Source organism: Mustela nivalis (genome assembly GCF_964662115.1).
Source record: "Mustela nivalis genome assembly, chromosome: 18".
Lineage (NCBI taxonomy): Eukaryota > Metazoa > Chordata > Mammalia > Carnivora > Mustelidae > Mustela > Mustela nivalis.
Genome location: NC_139037.1, coordinates 52101857 through 52110570, shown reverse-complemented (window position 1 = coordinate 52110570; position 8714 = coordinate 52101857). Strand labels below are relative to the sequence as shown.

The following is an 8714-nucleotide window of genomic DNA, read 5'->3' as shown; positions in this document are numbered from 1 at the left end:
TTTATATCAGTCTCACTCCTTTAATCATGGAACCATTTTTTGGGGGGCGCCTAACAAGCCCCAATACAGAACATGCAGACAGAGCTGGGGATCACGGGCAGCCGGAGCTTCATTGCTTTGCCAGCCAAGGAGGCCTCAGTAGGTTGGGGCCATGAAGACTGCATCCCACCTAGAGTGAGGGGCTGAGATTCTGTAGGGAGATGCTGGATAATGGCCGATTTCCAGAGGAATTGTGTCTGTGCTGCCAGCCATGTTGATCATGCTGTCAGGGTGGAACCAGGTTCCTGAAATGAGGGGATGAGATGAGAAGAGGGGAGGTTTACCTAAGAGAGGGAAAGAAAGTTGCTTAGCTTATCCCGGAGTTCGCTGAAACATTGATGCAGCCATTTGGATATTTGTTCCACTTTATCGCCCTCGGCCCGCAAGGACGACAAGAACCCTGGTTCGGATGCATCTTCTCTCTCCTTATTTCCGCAAGTCTACACACTTATATACGCTTACATGACCAATCAGCGAGCAGGGTACAGGAGGGAGCGAATTAGGCTGTGCACCTAAACGAACAACTTCGCTAGCAACCAATGCTGTTTACTTCCTCTTTGGGCGTTCCGCTTAGTCTCTCGAGGCAATCCTAACCTGGCAACTAGCCAGGCGCCATCTTTTAATGGAGGAGGCCGCCCTGGCCAGGGGCCTGCCTCCGACATCTCCCCCTTTTTTATTTTATGGCAGGGATCATGCTGAAAGACCCTAGAGGACCCGCACCCAAGGACACACTCACAGACCACTGGATGCAATAAGCAAGAGGATTTTATTTGGGCATGCTCGGACTCCCAGGGACACTTGACCATGAAATTCGCGAGGGATGGGTCAGTGTCTGAGAGCCCTGATCTGTTTCGGGAGTCCCTTAATATAGAATTTTACAGTCCATTACATCAGAGCCCTCACTTTTCTAGCCAGTAATTTCAAAGCATTACAGTAAGGCCTACACATAGGTAGCCAATCCTTTAAAACCAACCATACATTCTGGCCAGTCACCGTTCAGGTAGTGTACAGTAGAGGGTACGTGTTGAATTGCACGTTTCTAACCTTTATCTGTATACGTGCTGAACCGCACGTCTCCAGCTAGCGTACGTGCTGAACCGTACGTCTCCGGCCTTGGTACGGGAGGCAACCCTTATCAATTTTACTTAGTAGTAGGGGAAATTCTTAATAGGGGAAGGGTATAACTTTATTTGATTACACAGTGAGCGAGGGTTTAAGCAATTTTTCATTTCTTAGCAAAGCATTAGAAGCATTATTATACAGAAGCCAGAAACAGCTGGGTTAAACACAGATTTTTGCTATTCGTTATCCTGTTATGCTGCTTGCTGACTCCCTTATCTATGGTCAGCTGGCCACAGTTTCTTAGTTAGCATAAGCTGGTTATAAAAAGAATGTTAAAACTTATAGGCTGTACTATAGTTCTGACCTGGGGTCCTTCAATGCCTGTCTTAGGTTGTCAGTGGCGGGGAATATCCTTACCCGTCATCAGACGGCAGATATCAATGATCTACGTCCTGTCTTTGGTTGGTATATTTCCCCCACCAATCTTACCTGTCGTTGACTACCGATCCAGCATACTTAGCCACACTTGGGGCGATGTTCCAGCCTCGATGGCTAACAAGGCCTGCACCATGGCTTGCTGTTGCCTAGGTTGCTTTCGCCTCCAAATTTGCAGTTTCCTTACTATCAGAATCAAGCCCACTACGAGGATTATCATCAGACCAATTACGCTAGCGCATTGTTTCATAAAGGTTAACACATCTTGCAATGTTTTGATTATCTCTGGGAGGGTTGCAAGCTCACCTCTGGTGTTATTTACCCTTGTTATGCCTAGTAGCAGGTGCTGAGTATAGTTTTGGAATTCTGCGGACTAATTCCCCCGCAAGTATTGGGAGAGCTGTCGGGAGACATTCTGTAAGTCACTCATATTAGTATAGGCTATGGGAGTTACATAAATTGCCGAGAAGGGTACTATACATCCCAGTCCCAATAGGGCCCCCCATATGTCCACTTGTTAACATGGACACTGCTGAGATATCAGTACATGCTCCTAGCAAGTTACAGACCTGCCATGCATCAAAGGGAGAGGAGGGAATATGAGAGAAGAGTTAGTCACTGGTAAAGGATATGGCCATGCTTTAACCACTGCTTACAGCTCTCTGCCTTGAGTCTGCCGCAGGAGGTGTAGCATCCCCAGTTATCATCAGCATCTTCAGCATCATGACTGGTGTTTGGAGGCAAGGCTGCACGCACCAGCCACTCTGGGATCCAAATTGGAGCCTCCTTTTCCTGTGAAAAAACACATACAGACCCCCTACTCCATACTAACACTGGATCTGGTCCATTCCACTTTCCTGTGAGGATGTCTCTCCAAAGTACTAAAGGCTTAGGGGAAGCAGCAGCATCACTTGCATGTCTGTCTGCAGCTGATTTACCCGTTTTGTCCAACATTAAAAAATTCAAAATAAAGAGAATGGTGTTGAGCTTATCTTTAGGGGACCTGAAGGTGTCCCCTATTCCCCCTTTTTGTTTATAAAGCGCATTTTTTATTGTAAGATGCGCGCGCTCCACAACACCTTGTCCTTGTGGGTTATAGGGTATTCCATGTATCAAGTGAATGTCAGGTTGTTGTAGGAAGGCTTTAAAGGGTTGTGGGCTATAGGCTGGACCATTATCTGTCTTTAATTGGCGTGGCTTTCCCCATGCCGCAAAAGCCTGTAGGCAATGGGCGATAACGTCTCTGGATTCCCCCCCCCCCCCCCTGTATGCATTGAGGCGAAAATTATTCCAGAGCAGGTATCTACAGAGACATGAATATATCTTAACTTTCCAAATTCTGAAACATGTGTGACATCCATTTGCCATATATGATTAGGTAACAAACCCTTAGGATTAACCCCCAAGGATGGTGCAGATAGTAAGATCACGCAATTTCTGCAGGAGACTACTATGTCCCATACCTGTGCTTTTGTTATGTTAAATTTGAGGCGAAGAGTTAAAGCATCCTGTTTCTTCAAATCCTCCCCTAAGTGGTCCCATTGAGGTATGTTTAGCAAGTCTTCATCTAGGAACCATGGAGCCGCCTTTTCCATTGTATTCAAAAAGGCCCGAGCAGTTTTTGCTTTTAGTGGAGTTCCATTGGCTTTCAGCAGGTCTTCTAAAAAGACCCTTCCAACCGCACTTTAGATACTTCAGATCCCATTATGAACACACAGACAACAGACGCAGACGTTAAAGACTCGCTGCTAAATTCCGGCTCTAAGGCCACCCCACTTCTTATTGCGGACTTGTACAAGTTAATCCCGGCTCTATGGCCGCCCCGCTTCTTGTTGTGGTCTTGTACAAGTTTCCCACCACCTTTGTCTTGGTTTTACCCCGCATACCTGCGGACTTCTCCCTTGCAAGGTTTTTCTATTTCTACTCCCCGCTTTACCATGGAATTCCCACTTTTGAACGTGGCTACTGTCCCCGCTTACCTGCGGACCTTTACTCCCCGCTTTCCTGTGGATTACCTTGCAAGATTCCTTTTTTTAGTTCCTGGGTGCCGGCGCCATTTATCGCCCTCGGCCTGCAAGGACGACAAGAACCCTGGTTCGGATGCATCTTCTCTCTCCTTATTTCCACAAGTTTACACACTTATATACGCTTACATGACCAATCAGCGAGCAGGGTACAGGAGGGAGCAAATCAGTCTGTGCACCTAAACGAACAACTTCGCTAGCAACCAATGCTGTTTACTTCCTCTTTGGGCATTCTGCTTAGTCTCACGAGGCAATCCTAACCTGGCAACTAGCCAGGCGCCATCTTTTAATGGAGGAGGCCGCCCTGGCCAGGGGCCTGCCTCCAACACCACTTGATGTTTTTAAGTGGCTTCCATTTCAGGAACCAGAACAACTGTAGTAAGACCTTTTCCTTTTTTACAGTTGAGAAAGCACTCAATATTTTCTAGAATGAATAAAATAAAAAGTATAGCCCCAACTTTCAGTGAGAATGCTAAGAATTAGAATTCTCATATTGAGGGTGCCTGGGTGGCTCAGTGGGTGAAGCCTCTGCCTTCAGCTCAGGTCATGATCCCAGGGTCCTGCATCAGGCTCTCTACTCAGTGGGGAGCCTGCTTCCTCCTGTCTCTGCCTGCTGCTCTGCCTACTTGGAATCTGTCATATAAAAAAAAAAGAAAAAAGAATTCTCATATTGCTGATTGGAGGGTAAATACATTCACTTTGGGAAATTGTGTGGCAGGTAGTTATGGAAATAAACATTTACCTATGGAAACGGAGCAATTTGTCACCCTAAAATGTGTCTCCTTGGTCTAAAGATTATTTCAGACTAGTATTTTAAAGAAACAGTAGATAAAGGAAAAGCTCTGAAATCCTGTGTTTACTTTGAAAGAGACATTTGCATTTCTATGGGAAAGTTCGGTCTGTCTGGTGTCTCCCTCTGGTAGCAGATAGAGGGAGAAGGAGGCAATCTCTGGAAACTGTGTTCGTGGAGAAGGCAGGGCTCGAACTGTGCTCCCAGCTCCAGCCTTGGTTTCCCTGCTTTGCATGGTGTCCTCCCAGATGCTTCCATATAGGATGAGGTTGGAAGATTCAAAAGGTTCCGATCTGTTGGCCTCCCCCTCAGAGTCTGTCTGTCGGTTTGGGTGGAGACATCATTGTTGTGTTAATTACGGGCTCCAGGTGATTCTCAGTGAAGCCAGCGATGAGCAGGAGGTTTTTCGGCTTATTTTACTAGTGGAGAGGGGGCTTTGGCTCCTGGAGGGGTAAGAGGGTCTCTGCTTTGCGAGTCTGCAGGGTTAGGTCCATGGAGAACAGGATTCCTACACTGAAGCCGAATTTGTGGGCTCTGTGGGAGGGGATACGCCCCTGAAAGCAGAAAAGGAAAAGGCAGGGATTGCTCTTCCTGCAGGAGCTCACGGTTTCTGATTAGCTCCTGACACAAAGGCTAGGAATTTGGGCCTTTTCTGCATTTTAGGATCCTGCTGGTAGCTGAGCCGTTTTCCGGTGAAGAGGCTCTGTTGGCGATGTTAAAAGCAGTTCTTGTGATGCATCTGTGGTTTCTCCGCAGAAACCTTTTGAGAAAGAAATCTAGAGGACGATGCGAGAGCAGAAATGGCTGGGTGCTCCGTAAGTCGTGAGTCCCAGTGGTCATGTCATCCTTTTCCCTGAAAATTCCTTGTGTTTAGAAATTGTGAATCTTGATTTCTGTAGCTCTGATGTTTCTTCCTTATATTTGTACCTATTTTTAAAACCTTTTCAGAAATAATACTCAAAGTTAGGTCTTTAAAACCCTTCTCCCCAGAATCCCAGATCCTTCTCTGCCTTCTTAGAACCTGCGTTCCAATAGGACACCAACCGTTGTCACTTTGAATTAAGTAAAGTCCGGTAAGTATTGAAAATATTTCCTTGGGACATCAGCGGAGGAAAGCATTTTCATTTATGTCCCATGCGAATGCTTTATCAGCTCTGTGCATCCCAGGGTTAAGAAAATGCATAAATAAACAGGATGGATAGGAGATCCAGAATCACTCAGAGAGTTCGCAGGGTAATCCCAGGGAGTGAGTCGTGCTCCCTAAAATGTGAAAAACAGGGGCGCCTGGGTGGCTCAGTGGGTTAAGCTCTGTGCTCTTGATTTCTGATGGTGATGAACCTGGTGGTTCTCTACTTAGTGTTCCTGGGGGTGTGCAGGGAGTGTAAGATCATCGCTGTTTCTTCGAATGTGTACTTGTGATGAAGTCCCAGAACCTAAGTCAGGTTCGATGGGGTGAGGAGGTTCGGAGCCGACGACTAAAGAAAGAATTCTTAAGACGTCGTTGGTGCAAAATGGTGGTTTATTAAAGCATGGGGACAGGACCCGTGGGCAGGAAGAGCTGCTGCCCGGGTTGTGAGGGTGGGCATGTTATATACCCTGCGGCTGGGGGGAGGTGGTGAAGGGATGGGAGGTTTCAACAGAGTTCTCACATGTTAGGGAGGGCCCACAAGGTGCGGGGGGGGGGGGGGGGAGGCCTTGACCTTATGGCTTGATCAATGTCGTCTTTAGGTCAGGCACTAACATCAAGATAGTTGGGAGATTCTTGGTGGGGTATTATGATCCTGCTGTCATTTACATTCTCTTCTACCTCAGTCTCCTCCAGTTTATGGTGGGAGAGAGACATTAGGGCTTCAGGAACCGAGAGTTATTTGCCTCTGGAAATTTGTGCTATTGATAAGGTAACCTCCCTGTTTAGGTCTCTAGGACATCTGTAGAGCAAGGGAGATTTCTGTTCTGTAGGATTGCGATCCCTGCAAGTTAACTATTTATCGTTTTATGGCAGTCAGGGGTGCCTGAGGAATGCTATACATAGGGAGGGGGGCAGGTGGAGAGGGGGTGCAAGGCGCCAGCTTTTGCTTTGTCCTCAGCCAACCTCCTGCTCCCTCATCACTTGTACTACTTTTGCAAGATTTCTCTGGTGCTAATGAGTTCTGTATTAATTGTAGCTGAGATGTACAGGCAGTCATGAGATCTAACCTGAATGCAGCAGTTTGCCCTTATGTGATGGTTCTAGAACCATCCATAGAGACCATAGAGACCATAGATAGGTCAGACTTCTGGGCTCCAGGTGAACATTTTTTGCTTCTATCCCTCATCATAGTAGACTCAGAAATAAGAGCTGTTCCCTTTCTGTCATTCTGTGTGTTTGTGTTGACAATGTGAATAAAAGACAAAAATCATGGGTAAAAAGATTTATGTACCCTATCATTGAAAATGTTTCTTAAAGTAGTCGTCATGACAAGTTTCTATTCTGTCACTTTTCTTTTGGGGGTAACCACTTTCTAAATCTCTGGGTGTGTCCTTGAATGTACAATGGCAGATCCGTGCTGGGTGAATCAGTTCTTGTTTCCCTCGTTCTTCTCAGATTTGACCTCTGCTATGAACACTGCTTTAGGGTCTCTCTGCATAACGGCCTCTGTGTCATTTTAGAGTGACTCTAGGTCACAACACCTTGGTGAAAACTTGATCCCTTGCATGTCACTGGATGTTTGACAAAATATTCCTATGAAAATAGAATAATGTGTTTGTTCTCTGAGATGGTTATTACACATTTTCCCTTAATTTATGATCAAGTGTTAGGAGTTCTCTAGAAACTAGGAAATGGTGAGAAAGGTTTGTTTTTGTCTTTCTGGCTTTGCCAGTAGAATCTATAATTGGTATAAAACCCACTCAGGCATGCTTGGGTGGCTCAGTTGGTGAACTGTCCGACTTTGGCTTGGGTCATGGTGCCATGAGTCCTGGGATGGAGCCCTGTGTTGGGTTCCCTGCTCAGGTGGGAGTCTGCTTATCTCTCTCCCTTTGCTACCGGCCCTCTATTCTCCCCTCAGCCTTGTTATTTCTTGTGTGAGCATGCGCTCTCTGTCTCTCTCAAATAAAAAAAAAAAAAAAACCAGTTTAAACAAACAAACACACATTTCTGTTCCAAGTCCTCCAAGAATTCCTCCTCAGAGTTCTACCTCTTTCTTACTCCAAAACGTATCCCTTGGTGGTTGGGCTATTGCTCTCTTAGAAATGCAGACTCGCATCCCAACCCAGTACTCCAGAACAGAATTTGTATGTATATAAGATCTTCCCTGCCCTCTTAGAATTTAATAAGTACATTTGTAACCCACTAAGCCATCCCACCTAAGAAGCAGACACTACTTACACTGTATGATGTTAACATGGTATAAAAAATGTGTATGCCTCTGTTGATGCCTTCGTATGCCTGTGTTGATGCCTTTGTTTAACAAGTTGTTTTGGATGAACACACAGTATTATACTGATTTTGTGGATTCTGTGTCGTCCTCTTACCTCAAAGCCAGAGAATACATTAGCGACTCTTACTGAGTTAATAATTATCTTCCTGTACAAAGGAGGATAGTCTTGAGGGCAGAACAAGTTGTCCTAATAAAATGGGACTAACATGGGTTCACTGCTTGGTGAGTCACAGAAAGTACACAGGGATGGGGTGATGGTGGTCACACAATGGAAACTTGATTTGCCTTTTAAAAAAAAAAAAGGCGGGGTGCTTCACTGGGAATAAGTTCCAAATAAGACACTGACAGAGCAAGTGGGAAGGATTTCCTGTTACTTGGGGTTAGGGTGGATGTTCAGAAAGTGGAGTCTGGTCTTGTGTAGAGCTGGGCAAAAGGTGACACAAGAGTCTCAAGAAAAAAACTTCTCAGGCCTCTGGGGGGCTCAGTCATTAAGCATCTGCCTTCATCTCAGGTCACGATCCCAGGGTCCTGGGATCGAGCCCCACATCGGGCTCCCTGCTCCATGTGGAGCCTGCTTCTCCCTCTCTCACTCCCCCTGCTTGTGTTCCCTCTCTCGCTGTCTCTGTCAAATAAATAAAACTTAAAGAAAAAAAAACCACAAACCACTTCTGCACATACTTTGTATGTTATGTACATGATCTTTGAGTTCCTTTTTGGGTGGAGATTTTAATACTAAAATAAAGGGAGCTCTATAAATCACTCCATGGGTTACCCCTTGGTACATCTGCTTAGGTGTGAGTCTGGGCTTAAGCTTAAACTGGGCCAGCCTAAGCTCTTCCTCAGGACAGTTTGTACTTTTGTTGGATAGTTTCCGTTTGTTTTGCAGGAGACGGTGGGGGAGGGGGGTTGAATGAGGTAAAAGATAAGGTGGAAACATGAGGGTAA

The 8714-nt window shown here is 45.9% G+C and overlaps 1 long non-coding RNA gene across 1 annotated transcript; it reads right to left on the bottom strand.

Moving 5' to 3' along the window:
* LOC309852824 lies at positions 1-3653 on the bottom strand. Its single transcript, XR_014305406.1, has 3 exons — positions 3516-3653; positions 2193-2328; positions 1-284 (listed from the first exon to the last, which is right to left on the bottom strand). It is a non-coding gene; the product is annotated as an uncharacterized lncRNA (long non-coding RNA).
* Between the last annotated feature and the right edge of the window lie 5061 nt (positions 3654-8714).